Below are 20107 nucleotides of genomic sequence, written 5' to 3'. Positions count from 1 at the left end.
ATTCTCACCCTTTGTTTCCTATCTTTTTACCAGTTACTGATCCATGAGAGGACCTTCCCACGACTGCTCACTTTGCTTAAGGGCTTTTGGTGATGGTAGAGACTAGCCTGCCTGTAGTGAGGCGGTCTGGCTCCCAGCCGCCCCAGAGAGGGACGAGCCCTTATGGATGCCAAAGTGGGAGGAGTCACCGGAGCCTGTGCCCGCCCCCCAGAAGTCAAGGTGCAGGGCAGGAAGTATAAAAGCCCAGCCCCAGGGCTCAGAAGCTGCCTGGCTCCTGGAGAGGCCAGACACTGATGCCCTAGCTCCCGCTGGGGAGACTCCTGCCGCCTGCGACCAACCCAAGGACTGGCCATACCTGCGGAGCCTGGACGCCGACCAGACGCTGGAAGAGCCCCTAAGCTGACCGGTACAAAGGGACCCCGAGGAGCTGCCCAGTTTACCCCTCGCTCAGTATCCTGAGGAGCCCATGGTGTGGGATGCTGTGGAAGACGCCGCTGATACACAGGTACCAGTAGAAGGGGAGGTCAAAAGTAGCCCGGGGGCAGCCGACCCCAGTCTGGCTGCAACACTGCCAGAAACAATGTCAGTGTGTTGTGGCCAGGATCCCCACTGACACAGCGGGCTACCTGCCGCTGTTAGGGCCCCGGGCTGGGACGCAGAGGAGTGGGCAGGCCTGCGTCCCCCCTGCTACCCCACTCACGAGTGGCAGTCTCCTCCTCACCCCAATGCTCGGGCCCAGGAGCCTGGGCTTGAACTGCTAGCTGTTTGCTCAGCCCCTGCCTGAGAGTCTGAGCCCTGAACTATTGTTTGCTGCCCCGCCCCGACCTAGGGCCTGGGCCTCCAAGACAAGACTATTGGCTCAGCCCCTGCCTGAGGGCCTGAGATCCTGGCCATTTCCTGACCCACCAGGCTAATTCACCAGTGCACGGGATTCGGGTAGTGAGGCGGCCTGGCTCCCAGCTGCCCCAGAGAGGGGCGAACCCCAACAGAGGACGTTTACACTGCCTTAGATCCACGGCACTGCCAACCGGACTTTGAACGGCCTGATCGGCGGTGATGACTGGAGCCCCCAGGGTCCCTTTTTGACCAGGCATTCTGGATGAAAACCAGACACCTGGGAACCCTATACTGCGGTGGGTTTCTTTGGCATTTTTGCCCCTATAAGGATGTTGAATTACATTACATTATGGTTGCTATTACTGAGAGATTGATCCATATTCACCTCTTGGACCAGATCTCGTGCTCCACTTAGGACTAAATCAAGAATTGCCTTTCCCCTTGTGGGTTCCAGGACTAGCTGCTTCAAGAAGCAGCCATTTATGGTGTCTAAATTTTCTTTGCATCCCATGCTGAGGTGACATCTGCCCAGTCAATACGAGGATAGTTGAAATTCTCCATTATTAATGTGTTTTCTGCCTTTGTAGCCTCTCTAATCTCCCAGAACATTTCACATTTCCTAAGACTTCTGAGAGTGCTCTTTCACCTAGCCAACAAAGACAGGGTGAGATCCAAAGACTGGAAGGTTAAACGAGACACATTCAAGCTGTAAATAAAGTTTTAAAAAATGTACAAGGAGGGTAACTAACCACTGACCAAGGGATGTGGTAGATTCGCCATCACCGGAAGTTTCTAACCTGAGACCGGCTGTCTTTCTAAACACTATGCTCTAGTTCAGCGGTCAGCAACCTTTCAGAAGTGGTGTGCTGAATGTTCATTTATTCACTCTAATTTAAGGTTCCGTGTGCCAATAATACATTTTAACCTTTTTAGAAGGTCTCTTTCTATAAGTCTATAATATATAACCAAACTATTGTTGTATGTAAAGTAAATAAGGTTTTTAAAATGTTTAAGAAGCTTCATTTAAAACTAAATTAAAATGCAGAGCCCCCTGGACCGGTGGCCAGGACCCGGGCTGTGTGAGTGCCACTGAAAATCAGCTCACGTACCATCTTCGGCACCCGTGCCATAGGTTGCCTACTCCCGCTCTAGTTCAAGCAGAAGTTATTGAGTTTAATGCAAGAATCACTGGGTAAAATTCTATGGTCCGTATTACATACGAGGTCAGACTCAATGATTGGATTGGTCCCTAGTGGCCTTAAAATCTATTAATCTTGCAATGCTCCTGCCAATGCTGACCGGTCATGTGGATAAAGAGAAAAGATCGCTTTCTTGAGATGTCATTCCAGCCTGGTCTTTTCCCAGGGCATTAGCCACATGGATAAGAGTAAAACTGCCTGGCTATAAACTCATGTACAAACGTAAAGATTTGTAAAATTCTTAGTGGTGACTTTTATGATATTTTCTGTTATTATCCATCCCTTTTCTAATGGTTTTTTAACATCCTGTTAGCTTTTTTTTGAATGCTGCAGCATTGAGTGGATGGTTTCAGAGAATTATCCATGATGACTCCAAGATCTCTTTCTTGAGTGGTAAAACAGTTAATTTAAACCCCATCATTTTGTAGGTGTAGCTGGGACTATTTTTTCCAATGTGCATCACTTCATACTTAATACTGAGTTTCATCTGCTATTTTGGTGTCCAGTCATCCAGTTTAGTGAATTCTCTTTGTGACTCTTTACAGTCAACGTTGGACTTCCAGTGCATCTTCCAGTGCTCTAGACCTGTGCATGTGAACATGAGCATTAGCCAATCCTCACCTTCTCTGGGCCTTTTCTGGATAGATTCTGAGCCTCCAGCTCTTCTCGGGTGCTACTCTGAGGAGAGTATATAAGTAAATAGACAGACAGACTGGAATGAAAGTTCATCCATTAAGCCCTCACCAACCTAAGCCAGTGTCACAAGCTCACTGGTCTTTTCAGGGCAGTTGGGGTCAGCTCAGTGATTTCGCCTACACACACACCCCAGCTGAATCTGACAGACCAGGGATCAAGTGGCTCAGTTCAATATCTGACCCAGCTGGGGAAGAGCTGTGTGATTTCCATAAAGGGTAGGAAGACAGCTGTAGAAGGGAGGCTGTCTCTGGTGATTGGGACTGAAGGCAGGGCAGTAGGGCCAGGATGAAGTCAAGCCCCAGGCAGATGGCCTGGAGGTAGATTGGGATAAGGATCCAGCCTGAGGGAAGGACTCCAGCGGAAAAGCCTGAGGGTCAGTGGTTTAGGCAGCATCTGTGTCTCTGGGGAGAATGTCTGGAGGGTCAGCGCCCTGAGAGAGCAGGGTAGAAGGGGAGCCCAGGAGGGGTGAACAATCCTCTGTTCATGTTTTCTTTGGACAACGGCCTGCTGATTGGCAGAACCCGCCTGAAGGAAGGTCACAGGACTGCGGGAGGGACTATGAGAGAAACTGATGCAGACTTACTGCTGAGCTGAGGCATAGTGGGCCGTGAGGGGGTGGAGGAAGGTGATGCTGCCACATCCTTGCACATCCACGGTTGTCCTCCATGGAGAGGGGGAACATGGATGGCTTCCCTTGTTGCCACTGGGCAGTCCCCAGCAGCAGTGGTTCTCTGACTGTCTGTGAAATGTGAACTCGGGCAACTGGCTTTTTGCTGCTGTAACCAATAGGTTCTTTGCCACCTTTGGGTCCCAGAAGAGCACTGCCTCACTCCCTGTCTCCCAAGTTGGTTTCTGTATTCTCTTCTGAGAAAGGTTTCCTGAAAGGGCCACAGCTTGACCTGGGTTAGCAGACCCACATCTGTAGTCAAAAAGAGCTGTGAGGATCTGACTGGAGCACGCTTCTCCCTGTCTTTGTGCCCCATGGGGCAGAGACTTTGTATAGGATGATGTTGGTCTGGTCCAGAGTGCGACTGATCCTGCTCTCTGGTACCTGACACACCCATTCACTCTAATGGGGATCTGGGGTGCGGCCCAGGGAAGTTTGCAGAAGAAGCCACTTTCCTCCAGTGTCAACAGTTTTCCCCTTTATGAGGTATAAAATGCTAAACGACCAAAGAAATGCCCATCCCTGACTGGATCACAACCTCCCTTCTTAGCTGTCCTGTGAGGTACAAAAGGGGTAGGATGAAGACCCCAGACCCAAAATGGAACATGATCCTAAGTTGTAAGGGTGGGACTGTGGGTCTGCATTGCAGGTATAGTTGGGCCTGCTAAGAAGGAGGAGGTGGGAATGGGGAATAGGGAATGAGGACGCAGGCAAGGCTCTGTGGCGTCAGAGCTGGGAACAGAACACTGGGAAACAGACTCTGCCGGCGTGTAGAGCTCTGGACAGGTTTGCTCGGAACTAACCCCAATAAACATCGCATTGTCTGCACTTCGGATTTCTGGGTCCCCTGCTTTCTGTCTGCGTGACAAGAACCAAGGGAGGGGGTGAAGGGAAAGCCCTCCAACATGCACCACTTGCAAAAATGGGGTGAATTTCACTGCAAGTTCATGGTGCTTCAAGCACTTGAGCCACCCTGTTGCCATCAGTGGAACTACTCACGTGCTCAGAGTTAGGCACATGCTTCACTGACTCAGGGCCTGGCAGAGTGAATGGCCGATTAACTCATTGGAGACTAAAGTTCGCCCTCTCAGTCAGCAATCTGGAAAACATCAGCATTGAAGGGTTAACAACATGGGGCTTAGGGACTGAACTAAACCTTTCAACAGCACCTCTTCAGCCTGGGCATCTGTTCAGAGGTGCCCACTGATTTAAACTCCAGCTGGAGACCCCTGATTCAGGCAGAGGCCATTCTGGAACGTGAAGGGGTAAATGTGAGCATGGGAAGTGCCCTCACTGGCTGGCGGCCTGCAATGCCGCTGACAAAGTTCTGGTCTTGAAGAGTAGTTTATTCCCTTTGGGAAAGGTAAGTAAAAAAGCAGAAACACCTGCACAGAAAGAGGAACTGAATGCGGATGTTATCTCCCAGGGATTAACCAACGCCAGTGACTCAGACCTAAAATGACTCAAAGGAAGGCAGCAGCCAAGGGATAAAGTCAACTAACACATCCCCCAGCAACAGCCGTGTTTCGCAAACTCAGCAGTGTCTGCTGAGTGATTAGTGCAATCACACAGGGAGCTGGCAGTGCAGGAGAGGGCTGATGCTGGAGCACTAGCTCCCGTAGCTTGGCATCTGTCTCTTGTGATAGCCGGCCATGCGTGGTCCGTGCTGGGAAAGGCAGACTCAAGAGGATATAAAGAAGGGGCCTTTGATCCCCTAATTAACTTTGATTTAAAATGTATTATGAAGCTGTAAATGGAGAGGAAAGCAGGAATGGCTTTGATGTGCACGGGGAGATGTGCCTGGAATGACGAGCAAGCTCCTCATAAGTCTTTAGGCAGGGAGTTAGCAGAGGCAGATCCAGGTGGGAATCTGAGAACAGGAAGGGGTCAGAGAAATCTGGGCTGGGGTCGCAGCCCTTCCCTTCAGAGAGTTCATGGTATTAGTTCCCAAAAGGAGACTCTCCCTTGTGGAGTGTTCCCCACCCAGACCTCTTCCTTATGACAAAATGCTTCCAATGGCCCCTCCGGTCCCAGCCTTCTGCCTCCAGCAGGTGCAGAATTGCCTGTGAGAAGAAGGGTAGCACTGCAGTGCAGCCCATACACAAACCATGGTTCCTTCTTCATTTTGGAATTCTTTGTTTTTAAAACCCTCCATGAAACTTGCACCCAGCTGGCCTTGTGTCTCTCCATCCCCTGCTCATCCAGCAGCAGCCTCTTCTCCCTAGTCCCTTCACGAGTTCTCGCCAGTGTCAGTGCAAGAGCCCTCTCCTCTGCAGCTCCCTGCTTGGAAATAGCTTTCCTGAACTGCTTCATCTCACCAGCTGTCCATCTTCTCCCCAGTCACAGCTTAACGCATCTCTCCCTCTCTGATCTGACTCAATCCTCTGCAGTACTTTAGGAAGTGGGGGCATCTGCGCTGTCAAACAGAACTGCACTGTCCTGTATTATTTCTGTACGTCCAAGGCAGAGCGGCAGGAAAACAGACTGGAATGGAGAATACAGAGCTAACCAGTTTATTCAGATTCCAGAAGAGTCTTCATCTGAGTTCGAGAGACGGTTTGTTGCCCATCCCAGGTGCCATCTGCTCCCAACCCTCCCCAGCTCATGTAATGCTGTGATTACTATTCCCAAAACACTAGTCCTGTATGCAGTGTTCACGGGGCCTTGCCCAAAACGTTCCCAGCCAAAGTCACATGCTCGCCATATGCAGGACAAGCAGCAGCACTGCGTGGCGGTGCACAGGCAGGGCTCTGGGGGCATCACCCAGGAAGTTTCATGAAAGGCTCCACTCTAGTGGAAAGCGGAGACCGCTCTGTGGCACCTGCATGCATGGCTAATATCTGTCGCAGCTCTGCCTGTCAGATGCTTCACCTACCCCCAGCATGCATGACACACAGCAGGAGCCAGCAAGCAGGACTCCATCCCTTTAGCACAGCCGCACTGAACCTGATGGCCAGACTGCACCAGAGAAAAGGGACCCATCCTGCCTCAGAGGAAGAAGATGGGGCCCCTCCACCCAGGCCATGTACTTTCCCCTCTTGTTGTGCTAATGCCCTTCATTAGCATTCCAGTGCCATCGTCCTCTCAGAGCCTTCACAGCTGGGCCTGAGGCCATGGAGGGCAGGAATACATTGTATTAATCCCATGAGTGCCGAAAGATGGGCATGGCCTTTTTCTTATAACAGCGAAGTGTGGCGATGGTCATTCATGTGCAGGGTTGAAAACGTCCTGTCAGCCCCTCTCTGGGGACCGTTAGCATGATAACTAGGTTGAAGGTTCCGAGAGGTAAAGCTCTGAATTTCTCAGCAGCCTCCAGTCTTCGCATTCACCTCATTCAGGAGTTTTGATGCAGAAGCCGGTAAACTCTGGGATTTCAGCCCAGGCACAACGTTCCACTGCAATGGCTCTGTGACCCTGTAGCAGAGCAAACAGACTCCCCACATCAGCGTGACTGGAAAGGTTTCCACTTGCCTTCAGAGAGAATGAAAGGCCAAGAGCTGCTCCCTTTGTCTGTCAGAGCTGGACCCTAGATAAACTGTCACTGGTCTGCTAATGAGCACAGCTTCCTGAGGCAAATGTCACTACCACATTTCCTGACGTTCGTAGTGTGAATCACTAAACGGCAAGTGCCTTGTCCCGTAACTGGCACCCAATTCTTCCTGACTTCATTTTGAGAAGCAAGCAGTAATTGCTATAGTAGCAATTAGCAAAAACTCCAAGTGACTGGAGATAAAGTGGCGTCAGGACCAGACTTCATGTGATCAAAACCATTTTGTTTGAGAAAAAGGCCTCCCACAAACAGAAGTTCTGTAAATCAGCTGCACTCAAAAGCAAATTTTTCCCTATTAATCCATTTTCTCTGTAACAGAAGGCACCTCCTTTGCTGAAGTTCAGTCTCAAGCAAAAAGCAAATGTTGTGTGCTTCAACTTAAAAAAAAAATCTGCAAACTGAGAAATGATTTTAGGGTGAGGCCATAACGGAAGCCTGGCAAACTCTTGGTTATTGCAGATCCCGTGGCACATATTGCAGGAGTAGGAAAGCTAACCTGGATGTCCTGGGAAAAGTTCTACAAATTCAGCATTGTGCAATTACATTCTCCCTACCTACATTCTCCCCGAGTCTCAGATAGGTGCAGGGCTCGTCTTCCCTTCCTGTCAGAACCAGTGTTTAGTGCTGAGCTGCATCTTGGTAGTGGCTACACCTCAGAGGTGGTGGTCATTGGTGGGGGATGTTTTGCTGAGGCTTTGGGATCCTTTAATAACTTTCACAACATGAATTTAATTATTTATCATTATAAATAATGTGTTTTGCTTGACGTGATAGTAAAAGTCCAAGTGGGACAAGCGGAATGGCATAATGGACAGCACTGCATGCTGCTAGCTAAGGTACGTCTATGCCCTCCTGCTTCTACTATCCGAGAACATCACAATTTTTAATGTCCTTATCTTCACCGCCCCCTGTGAGGCAGCGAAGTGCTGTTAGCCCCGTACAGATGGGGAGATGAGGCACAGAGAGGTTTGTCTAAGGTCCGCGCAGGAAGCTTGGGGCAGAGCCGGGAACTAAACACAGCTCTCCCTGGTCCAAGGCTAGCACCTGAGCCACGGGGCTGTCATTCCTCTCTGGGGAGGCTTGGGGCAGGACCAGCTGCCTGTCCGCCTTCCAGGTAGTTCTTGGGGCCCAGAATGTTGCATTGCTGACATGCATAGGATCATATGGCTCTCTCCAGCACCCCTGGGCGTGGGAGGATGCTGCATGCACTGCACTCTGGCACCCTCCCGTGACCAGCTGTGGAAGAGCACTTCAGAGTCTCCACAGTGATGTGTAGCTTCCCTGCCTTCCGGGTCACATCAATGTGGTTATTGTCACTCAGACTGGAAAGGACTGAGGAGGAGAAGCAGGGGGTGTAACTTAAACCAGCTCCCTGAGTGGACTATGCCATACTGGCAAAAGGAGGTTTCTGCTGGTATAGCGGCATCTATGCTAGGGCTTTTGCCAGCACAGCTGTCTGCTGGGGATGATTTTTTCACACTTGTAACTGACTGTGATAGGACCATCAGTGGCTGGGCTGCCTAATGGCTAGATCACTGGTTAGGGGCTGGAGCTGGGGACCTGCCCTCCTTTCTCTCAGGTCCTGGCTCAGAGTCCTGGGCTACTCACACCCATAGACAGGGGAGATGGATCTTGCTCCCTATGTAAGTTCTTTAGTTTGGGGTGTGGCCCTGCTAGTCCAGTTTCCCCACACTTGGCACATGGCAGTAGATTCCCCTTGGCAGGGGAAGACTTACTTGCATCCAGTGGCTGCACTGGCAAGGGGGCTGCTTCTGTGCAGACACACAGAGAGCTCCTGCCTCTTCGCCAGTCAGACCCTGACTGAGCCAGGCTCCCTTCTTTTCTCCCCCTTCCAGGTCTGGCATTGGCTGCAGATATAACGGGATGGGGATAGCTGAACCCACAGGTGTTCTTTAACCCCTGCTGTGCCTGGCAGCCATCTCTCTGCTCCTTCACATTGACATACTATTATCCTGGCAAAGCTTTGCATGGTGTACTCTGAGGCAAGACAGAATTGCAGAAGGTATCTGCCTATGGAGAGAAAAAGAAAAGGAAAATCTTGCAAAGATGCAAATCAAATCATGCCTTGGCCAGCCACTAACCTGCTCCTTATTTTGGTGTTCAAATGACCTCTAGTGGCAAAACAGAAACTGATGAAAGTCCTTTCCTCCAAGACAGGATTGTACACAGTGCAGAACAGATGGGTTGCAGCGAGATACAGAGCCTGGCTCTGGAGAGCTCCTAACTGCCTGTGTCATCAGATCCCTTTCTCCCAAGGTGAAATCAATTCCCATGAACTCCTAGTCTTCACTGGCAGATTTTTTCCTTGCATGAATCTCCAGCTGTTTTTAAAACAGTTCAGCCATTCATTAGCACAGTGACTCTGAGGAACCTGGGGAGCAGTTCATCCTTCTGCACAATTTAAAGATGAAAATGCAAAATAACAAACCGTATAACCAGGACACACGCAAGCTAAAACGAAGCTCGCAAGAGTCTGTCTCTGTGCTAACATTGTCTGTGAGCCCTATTTCCCTTTGGCTGTGCCGCTGCCCTGGGGAGGGACTCACAACACTATCAATCTACAAGGAGCAGCTCACAGAGCACCAGTCAGGAGTTGGAACTGCACGAATGCCCCATTAGTTTCTGCAAAATTCAAGGTTTCGGGTTTTTTTTAAAGTTGTTAGCCTTCTGCTTGATAAGGAAACTTCACAACCGTGACTTGATGCCTGCAGCTGGGGACAATCTGAAACAATAGCTCTGAGAACTGGGCATCATCCCTGCTTGTCTGAGTTGTGCGCTAGCTCTCTAACCTACTGCTGACCATGCAAATGGAAACCTTGATAATTATTTTGCTGCCGATTACTTTAGCAGAGATGTCCAGCAATTCAGGTATTGTGAGCAAAGCCCAACTAGTATTGTACCATTTCCCTCCCTTCACCCCCCACCTGACCCCTGACAGCATCAGCGGGGAAGGAGGAGGAAAAGATGGAGTGAGGGCTGCACATTATGAATCAGCTAATGCTTTCCAGACTCAGCTCCAGGAGTCTGCCAAAGACACTCTCTCCACTCCCAAGGTGGGAGGCAGAGGAGTCATAATGCATGGAGTGGGTGGGGCAGGATGGGGCAGAATTCAGACCCTTATGGGAAATGGCTCTGGCACCATGTTGCGCCTGATTTACTCTTACTGTTTCTGTTCATTCCAAGTGCCCAGTAACATAGGCACCTCCCAGTGTAGATACAATGACTACTCCTGGGGGAATTATGCACCACTGCGCATGTGCAGAATTGATGTCTCCCGCAGATTTCTTTGCTTCCCCGCAGAAAAATGACTTTCTGACAGGGAAGCAAAAGGAAGCTATAAGAGCGGTCACACAACCCTTCCCAGCAGTATGTTTTGGGGGCCTAGGGCATCCTGCAAAGAGATAAATCACTGTGGGGCAGGAGGCGGGACTGGGGAAGACCTGGCTTCCACCCAACCCCTATGCATTCAGATCCCCTCATACCCAGACCCTCCTGACAAGACTCACCCCCCAACACTCCGAACCCCCCTGCCAAACCCCACTTCCCTTGCACCTGGACCACACGGACGAGCCATCTGCACCCAAATCCCCACTCCACCAAGCCCCGATCAGCTGCACCTGGATCCTCACTCCACTAAGCCCCACTACCCCCAGTATCTGGACCTCTCTGAGCCCCCTACACCCAGACCCCCCGATTAGCTCTATCCCTCCCACAACCAGACTCCCCTACGGAGCCCCAACCACCTTCCCCTGGACCACTCGCAGAGTCCCATTACTGTTGCACCCAGAATCCCCTAACAAGCCCCATGTGCATGCAGATTCCCCCCCAACCCCCACCCCTGGATCCCCCACTGAGCTGCCCACACCTAGATTGCCCCACACAAAACCTTCTCAACCAACACCTGGATCCCTCCACACTTGGATCCTGCCCTGCTGAGCCTGCCTGCCCACACCTGGTGCATTTGGCACAGATGGGCAAGGCCCTGGGGTGTTTCTGGGGCAGGTCCAGTCCTTGTGCTGAGTCAGAGTTAGGTGCAGCCTCACCGCTGAGTTCATGTCCCGGGGGGAGCTGCAGAGCGATCTCCCATCTCCATGCAGCCAGTAGCCTGTGCTCCCCAATGCCATGCTGGAGCCTTCACGTTTATTTGACAGAATTTTGCAGAATTTTGCAATCTTGTGTGCAGAATTTTTATTTTTTTGGTGCAGACTGTTTAATTAGCTGGCCTGAGGGGAAGCATTCCTTCTTTATTGATTCAATTATACTTCATCTCTCTCTGTATATTATAAAGTTGTACCTATTCCCTCACCTATGCTGCTCATCCTCTGTGAGTGTGAGCTCTTTGGATTAAAGACCATGTCTACCTCTGTGTTTTTGTAGTGCCCTGCATACTAGGATCCTGATCCGGGTTGGGTCCTCTGGATGTCACCATAATATAAATAATTGTCAGTTAATGAGGGGTAAGCAATAAAATGATGCAGTTACTCAGGGAAGGCATGTGAGCAGCATGGATGTCACAGCAGACATGGATTTGCAGAAAGAGTCTTAGCTCTGAAATAGATTCCGCAACAAACTGTTATTGATAGTGGGCGATAGCTGCGGTCCTGTCAAGGTGGTGTATGGGCCGGGTTTGGGGGTGATTTGGAGCATGCACCCAAATTCTGTATAGGACTCACCTACACTCATTAGCTATGTGAGGTAAGTCTTGACCAGGGTGGTGAGATGTCATTGTATGGATAGAAGGTGTGAACATCAGCAGAAGTGGCCCGATGCCCTCTGCTTCCAAATGTACATGTCTGCAGTAATCTCTGTGAAGGGAAGGTTTGGTATGCCATTTGCTCTGGCCTTGAGTGCTTAACTAAGCCAGGTTAAATAGAAACAAGGGCCAGGAGCAACACAGAGCAACAGTGGCTTGATCTTGTCAGCTATTAGCACTGACAGGCTGTGTCCTGCTGGAGTTTCTAGCATATTTCATATTGGTATTAGGTCTAGCAACACGTCGGAACTTGGTACTGATCTAGCAACATGCCGGAAGCTACATTGATACAAACCTCCAGTGCTGTTGCACTGTACTGGGTAAAATGGGGTTTGCACTGGTGTAGTCCACCCTTCGCACACAGGAATGAATTTATCCTCCAAACCCTCAGCGGGAAAGGTTCTTCCCAAGGCCACACAGGCAGTCTGTGACAGAGCTAGGAATTAAATGCAGGCCCCTCCTGAGTCCCAGAGCAGGGTGTTAACCAGAAGACCTTCCCTCCTCACTGACTTCATCTGGAGCAGGCCCAAAGTGAAGGTCAGCTCCTGGGGAGCAAGCCGGCCCTGCAAACCGCAAGCATGGAGCCTCCGCACCGTGCTGCTAACGTTGCTGAGACTTTTCAGACTCTCCCATGTATGGGAGGGGGAAAGATTGTTAATTTTGTCACTTTCTTTCCTTGAGCTAAATAATTAGTTACTAGGGATTAATTAAATTGCAAGGTCACTCCAGGCATTCTCCAGCGCAGGCTGTGAGCTGTGATTAGACTGAGAAGAGAAGCAGAACGCAGAAGCATGACAGCACTGGGTAACATTGCAGCACCTTCTTGGAGCTAATACATGGTGCTGAGGAAAAGGAGCTGTTGTTAAGCTGAGCTCTGTACCTTGTCTTTATACACTGTGATTTAGGGGTTCACCAGCCAGCCGAAAGACAGAATTCCCCACCAGCTTTCTGGGAAGTGACAGCCACAATGCTGATCGCTGGAGTAAACGTGACCGTGTGTTTTCTACCAGGGCGATTCAAACAGGCTCCATGCAATGCCCAGCAGGCGTTGGACAGGGCGCTGGTGAGCCGTGCCCTGGGTGATGCAGGACAGAAGGACACATGTTGGAGCCAGAAGGCAGCTGTAAAGAGACACTTCCAGGGCATCTGGAGGGAGACAGAGAGGTTCTGAACACAGAGTAGGCACAGCATTAAGGACCTTCCTGAAGGGGAGAGACGGAGCCAGCAGGGAGGAGAGAGTCATAGGGGGGTGAGTAGAGTATGTGACAAGAACAGCTGTGGTGGGAAAGGAGGGAGCAATGGGCACTAGCAACACCGAGGGATGCTGAGAGCAGAGAATGGAATGAGACGGCGATTCCTCAGCTACAGGGAGGTGTCTCTTCCTCTGGAAGGGTGTGAATGCTGCCTCACTCCTCCGCAGACAGTCACTAGGCATAAGGCTGTAAGTGGTGAGTCCCAGTGAGAACTGAACAGGCTTGGGTCTGTGTGTAACACAGGGCAGAGATTCAGCCATGCTGCTGCCAGACTGGGGGCCTCCTGCCTACTCCCTCTGCCAGTCGCAGGAGCTGAGGGACTGGTGGGGGTATTCGGTCCCCCCTTGAGAGCTAGGGCTGTCGACACAGCCTGCCAACAGAGCCTAAGTCTAGAGCAATGTCCTATGTGGGAAAATCATAGGGCAAGCATTGGGCCTATTTGTTTTCTTCCCCAAATGATCTCATTAGAATAATGAGGACACTAGTCATTGTCTTCTGAAGATCAGCTAGGAAGTAGCCCTGTGCTTGGTGCCTTCCTGCTCTGCCCAGGTTTGATATAAAGAGCCATTACAACGCCATCATGCTGGGGCCTGATCAAAGAAACACCGGCAGAAGAGGACACCCGTTGCTAATGTGGAGTAGCTCCCAGCATGAAACGCTCCGTCAGCAGCCAGGCTGCACAGGACGTATGTTTTTTTAGAGATCAGCGGCAATACACCAAGGGCTTGTCTCATAGGCACCAACTCCATGGGTGCTCTGGGACCACAGCACTCATGGGGGAAAATTAGTGGGTGCTCTGCACCCACCGGCAGGCAAGCAGCTAGCTCCCCTCCCACCCCACCTCCTCTTCTGCCTTCTCCCCTGAGTGCACCATGTCCTCGCTGCTCTGCCTACCTCCCAGTGCTTCCCACCTTGCATAGCAAACGCCAGGGATGTGGCACACTCAGGAGAGGAGGCGGGGAAGAGGCCAGGCTGGGGAAGGGACTTGGGGAAGGAGTCGGAATAGGGGCACGGAGAGGGTGGAGTGGGGGCGGGGTCTTCGGGGAAGGGATTGGAAGGGGGCAGGGGTGGAGGGCAGACAGCAGAAGGTCAGAGGCAAGGAGTTATTGAAGAGGCCCCTGAGCCAGTACAGGCCACTGGCCTCTCTCATTGGGCAGGAAGGAAGCTCCCTGACAGGTAACTCAGCAGAGACTTNGGGGGCAGGGGTGGAGTCTGGGCAGGGCCGGTGGCAGAGACAGATTGAGCACCCACCGACAGGAGCAAAAGTTGGCGCCTATGGCTTGTCTGCACAGGGAGAGAGATCAGTATAATTCTCCTGCCGGTGCTTATGGCAGTGTAGCTCCCCATACGCAGGCTCATGTTTGGGACTCGGAGTGCCTTTTTCTACAGGGTTTTGTTCCAGAATAAGAGCTAGTCAGGAACAGCTATGGTGGAATAGCTTCTTCCGCAATAGTTATTCCAGTTATTTTCGTTGCACGGACGTCCCTGACGTGAATGGGGTGAGCAAGTGAGAATTCCCTCCCTACCAGCTATTGTTTGTTTGGAGGCAGTTACCTGCAAAACTGGATTCTCAGGACATCTTCCTCTGAATTACAAATCTGTATGGGCTTGATCCAAAGCCCACTGTCTTCTGCAGGAGCCTTTCCATTGACTTCAGTGGGTTTTGGATTAGGTTTTATATTTCCAACAGGAAAAATAAAGATGAGCTTATATACCAAGGTGCTGAGTGCCTGGAGCTGCCTTTGACTTCTGTGGGATTTGTGGGTGCTCAGCACCTCTGAAAATAAGGCCAAGGACCTAGGCGGTCTTAAATGAAGGGTTAGGGCAGGAGTAGGCAACCTATGGCACATGTGCCGAAGGCGGCACGCGAGCTGATTTTCAGTGGCACTCACACTGCCCAGGTCCTGACCACCAGTCCAGGGGGCTCTGCATTTTAATTTAATTTTAAATTAAGCATCTTAAACATTTTAAAAACCTTATTTACTTTACATGCAACAATAGTTTAGTTATATATTATAGATTTATAGAAAGAGGCCTTCTAAAAACGTTAAAATGTATTACTGGCACAGGAAACCTTAAATCAGACTGAATAAATGAAGACTCGGCACAGCACTTCTGAAAGGTTGCCGACCCCTGGGTTAGGGTTTGTGGAATACTGCAGGATGCAGCTGGGATTGTGGAGAGGCTCTCAGCTCACAGAATGTGCATGCACCTTGGTTGGTTGGGTTTATTCTCCTCTCCTTGATGCTAAGGTGGGTTTTGTTTTCTGGGAGAACTGGGCTGTATGTGTATCAATGACACTTTTACAGTTGCCCTGAAAAGAGGAGTCCCTGGGGACGCCAAGTGGGGGAAAAAAATATGCAGCAATGCCCCAGATTGGGAGAGGCCTTCGGTAGACTACTTTAAAAAAACACAAAATATAGCACTGTACATACCTACTGAGCATGCCCAGAAATGATTTTTCAATTCTCTGTGACATTTTAAAATTTCCTCTCCATATGAAAAAAAGTGCTAATCCTCAGCATGAGCTCTGTTCAGGCCAACTTCCAAACTTCAGGCGTTTTGGTTCTAAACGTGTCCCAGCTATAATATGTGTGTATATATTATTAGGAGGGTTTTTTATATAAGTATTTTGTCTTTCCCACCCTCTGTGGAAACGGAAGGGTAATATTCAATTTTTAGATGGCAAAAATAGAAATTTGTTTTACTCAAAATCATAGAAGAAAATTATTGGCACTACTCCCTGAATTCTTGTCATTTGGGTTTTAAGCATCTGTTTGGTTGCTGGCAATACTGATGCTTAGAAAAGGCTTCTAAAATACATTTTTTTTAAAATTATAACGATGCCAAAGTCTCGCAGTTAACAAAATTAGACCAAAAGAATCTCATCTAAATGAGGATTAAGATGATGATGGATGTTCAAATGAGGACGTTTAGTCTAATTCTTTGTTACGTGACTATGGAACTGACACGTTTGATAGGGAATTGATTTCTTGTGAGTCTGTTACTGTCTGTGCCAAAATGCAGCATCCGTTGATTTTGTGGTTGAATTGCCAAGTAGATTTTTGCCTCTTTGTTTTATTGCTCCTCTGGTATTTTAGTGTGTTTCTTGCAGAGCTTGTTGGAGGAAACTTGGGATTTTTGCCATGTGGAGAGTTTTAACACTGTGCTGTTTTCCTTTGTGATTGTCACCACTGTAATTTTATCTAAAGATTAATTTAAAAAAGCCCCCAAGATGACATAATTTAAAACCTTCTTTCATTTAATAATATCCCATTTATGAAGCAAGGTTCCACCAGACCCTTCCCCTGTCACCCCCCCACCCTGCTCCCTGCACACACACACAGACACACAAATGGTGCTGGAGTGAGAGAAAGTGGTACTTGTATGTCACAGCCAGGTTAGTGTTGTTCAGAACAGTGGTCCAGGGCATCCCCTTTCAAGGGAGGTGCCCATGAGAGATGAACACTGAGTGAGGATCAGCATGCTGAGTCCCCACCAAATCGTCCTGTGGAGCAGTGACAGAGTTTGCCAAAGCCCACCCATTTGGGGTGAGCTCTGGTTTCTCGCACAGGGCCAGTCCTGTGGATGTGCTGCCTTGTGGACACCCAGGGGCACACCTGGCTGGCTGACAGCATGTTCCAGTGAACCTGGATTATGTGTGATTAGTAACCTGTGCAGCATGATGGTGGGACAATGTGGCTGTGCTGGCCTGGCCCTGCCTGGTCTTCCTCCTCCCCCTGAGCAGATCCTGATTCTGCAGAGAGCTTTCTGCATGGTCCCCTGAAGGGGGGCAGTGCTGCTGAGAGAACTGAACACCTGCACCCAGTGTATTCCACGCAGAGCAGGGAAGATCTGTGCCCATCCTCCATGGAGCGGGACTCAGGGGCATGATGTGACCTAGCGTGAAGGACGTAACACTGAGGGGGAAAACACAATGAGGAGATCCAAGCAAAGGCTCATGTTCTCAAAACAATGCTCTCCCCAGAGCTCTTGCTTCAGTGGAGAATTTCCTTCTTCACCCTCCACAGATATTGTAAGCAATCTGCTCCAAGGGCCATGCCTTTACCTGGGTCTTGCAGAGCACAGAGCATGCTGCCAGCACTCAGCAAACATCTCTGACACTGTCTGCTTCCTCCTTACTCTGACACAGAATTGATTTTTCCCAAGACATCGGCTGGTCTAAACCCCTAGATGGCGATGTGTCTCCAGCTGGAGATAGACTCCACAGGCGTCTCATTCCCGGGAATGAAAACTGTGGGCTACATTCCAGCCTAGTAACACTGCATAACGTGGGAGGTGTGATCAAGTAATGGGAAGATGTTGAGGAGGAGGGATGCAAAGCCTCTAACTGAACGTGTGAACTGGGGCACATTGCTGGGGGGGCAGATGGGAATGAGAGGGTATCCAGAGCTGGCAGAGCAGAACTGGGAGTGAAACAGGGTCAGGTATATGCCCATGTTACTGGGGAGACTGGGGCTTGTGTTGGGACTGCAGGTAATCTGGAGCTTTGAAGATTGATGGTGCTCCTCTACCGCATGCAATAGTGTGACCATGCCTAGAGTCACATAAGGCACCATGCCCTGGACTCAAGTCCTGCCTAGGGTGACCAGATGTCCCAATATTAGGGGCTTTGTCTTATATAGGCAGCTCTATCTCTCCACACACCCTGGAAAAAAAGTGTCCCGATCCTTCGCAGTTGCTATCTGGTCACCCGTCCTGCCTCACAAAGCACCCAGCAGGGGGGAGATTAGACACCCACACAGTCAGGTAGGGGAGGCTGAGCCCACAGAGATCAGACTAGGTGATGGGAAGCTAGAGAAGAGACCTGCAGTAGAACTGAGCTAAAACGGTAGAGGCATTTTGTGACTGAAATAAACATTCCCCTTCTCTGGAGAGTTTTCTCCCTGTGGAAAACGTACCAGTACAATCCATGGGTGGTGTTTGGGGTTTTTAGCTTCATTCTGGACCAGATGTACCCAGCAGCGTGAGTGAATTGAAATAGTCACACAAGAGAGCTAGAGAACAAGGAAGGGGATTGAGTTGCTGTGATGGGTTTGTAAGGTCCCCTCCTCCTGAACAGGTGGGACATACTTGTACCTGTATGAAGAAGGAGAGCTGTGTAAGCCATTACCGGCTACAGCAAAGAAAGGAGGTGAGACTGGGCAGTTGATAATGAAACTAAGGAGGAGAGGATAATAGGAGCTGGCTCCTGGTAAGAACTGACTTCTTGGATCCAGCTCCTGATTGGTTAGTGATTGTAGATACTATGAAGATGTAAAGAACTACTATAATACCCTGAAACCTCCTGGCCTCAGGTTACAGGCATGTGATAAAACTGGAATCCCATCACATAGGCCGGGGAGAGGTGTGGTCTAGCTGAGTTCGACCATAGGCTCTGAAACTGACTGGCAGACTAACCTCAGACAATCAACTCACCTCTGTGCCTCACTGCCCTCCCCAGAATTGGAAGTATAATACTTACCTGCCTTCCAAGATGTTGTTTGCAGTGGGGTTATAGCCATGTCCCAGCATATTAGAGAGACAAGGCAGATGAGGTAACATCTGTTATTGGACCAGCTTCTGCTGGTGAGAGAGACCAGCTTTCGAGCTATGCCGCACTCTTTTTCAAGCTGCCGTAAGGCTTCATGAATGATTGCAAAGCAATTTAAAGATGAAAAGCACACGGCACAAACATTAATCAAAGTATTATGCATACCAGCCCAATAACCGCATGGATAGGATAAGCCCCTGAAAGAATGAACAAGGAGTGCATGTGACATGCACATTTGGACGGAAAGAAGAGGCTGTCCGTTTCACTCAGATTGTTAAATAAAACCTTCAGCACATGTGATAGTGTGAAATCCGTGCCAAATCTCCGTACCCCTGGGCCATGCTGCCAGAATCCAGCAATGTCATTAGCACATTGTACTTTGGTTCATGCAGCACATAGTAAAGAAGCTATAGGGAAGAGTACCAGAAGCCCTCCTGTGGGGTTTTGTTCTTTCCTCTTGGACTAGGGGACGGTATCAAATCTGTGCTGCTTTTTGAAGATACATGGCAGTGCCAAAAACAACACAGCTGGTCCCAGTGAAATCAAATTGCTATTCAGCATCATAGGGTTTCTGGGCCCCTCTCCCCATCTGTTAATTATTTCTCCTTCCTTGCACTTCATAAACTGCAGAGCAGTTCTTCAAAGATATTTATAATATTTATTAGTATTTACAATAATAAATAACACCTTACTAAGCCCCCTGGGCCCATTCTTCCCAATCAGTGCCACCCTAGAAGTAATACATCAACAGAGTAAAGATACTTCGATGATGTACAGTGCTGATACATCATCTAAGCACTGGCATCCCAACCCAGCACACTATAAAGCATTAGCACTCTGATTATAAATGACTGACTGGCGGTATAGCCCTGGCCATTATGAACAAATCATATGGATCCTAATCTTTAATGGATTATTCTGAAACTAGAATGGATTCTTCCATGAAAAAGTAACTAGACAGTTTATGGGGTAGGTAGAAAGATATGAACAGGTTAGAAGTCACCAATAGGCTCAAACAAAAATAGCTTTCGCCTCTGGGTCATCAGTTTGGATTCAGAATAGGTAGGTACTGGCCAAAAACCATTAGCCCATGGAACAACCATCAGATGTGTTTGTGGTCTCTGTCCAGTTTGCAGTGGACAAGCATACACAATAATTGGGCCAAATGACTGGGTGATGCACACTGGCAGGGCAGGATGTGAGAAGCTGGTGCTTCTTCATCCCATACTATATTTTGTATTTATCTGGAGATAAACAGAGGACTCCAGTCTCCCCAGCTGGGCTGTCAATCAGCACCTTCCATACAACCCCCCCCCAAAACAACTCTGGAACTGGAGACTTGAAAGCTTCATGGTTACCTCCTAGAAAACATTCTGGAGTACTGTGTCCTGTTTTGGGCCCCACACTACAAGAAGGATGTGGAAAAATTGGAAAGAGTCCAGCGAAGGGCAACAAAAATGATTAGGGGGCTGGAGCACATGACTTATGAGGAGAGGCTGAGGGAACTGGGATTGTTTAGTCTGCAGAAGAGAAGAATGAGGGGGGATTTGATAGCTGCTTTCAACTACCTGAAAGAG

The sequence above is a fragment of the Chelonoidis abingdonii genome, chromosome 9 (assembly GCF_003597395.2).
Source record: "Chelonoidis abingdonii isolate Lonesome George chromosome 9, CheloAbing_2.0, whole genome shotgun sequence".
Lineage (NCBI taxonomy): Eukaryota > Metazoa > Chordata > Testudines > Testudinidae > Chelonoidis > Chelonoidis abingdonii.
Note: the sequence above shows the minus strand (reverse complement) of the source record.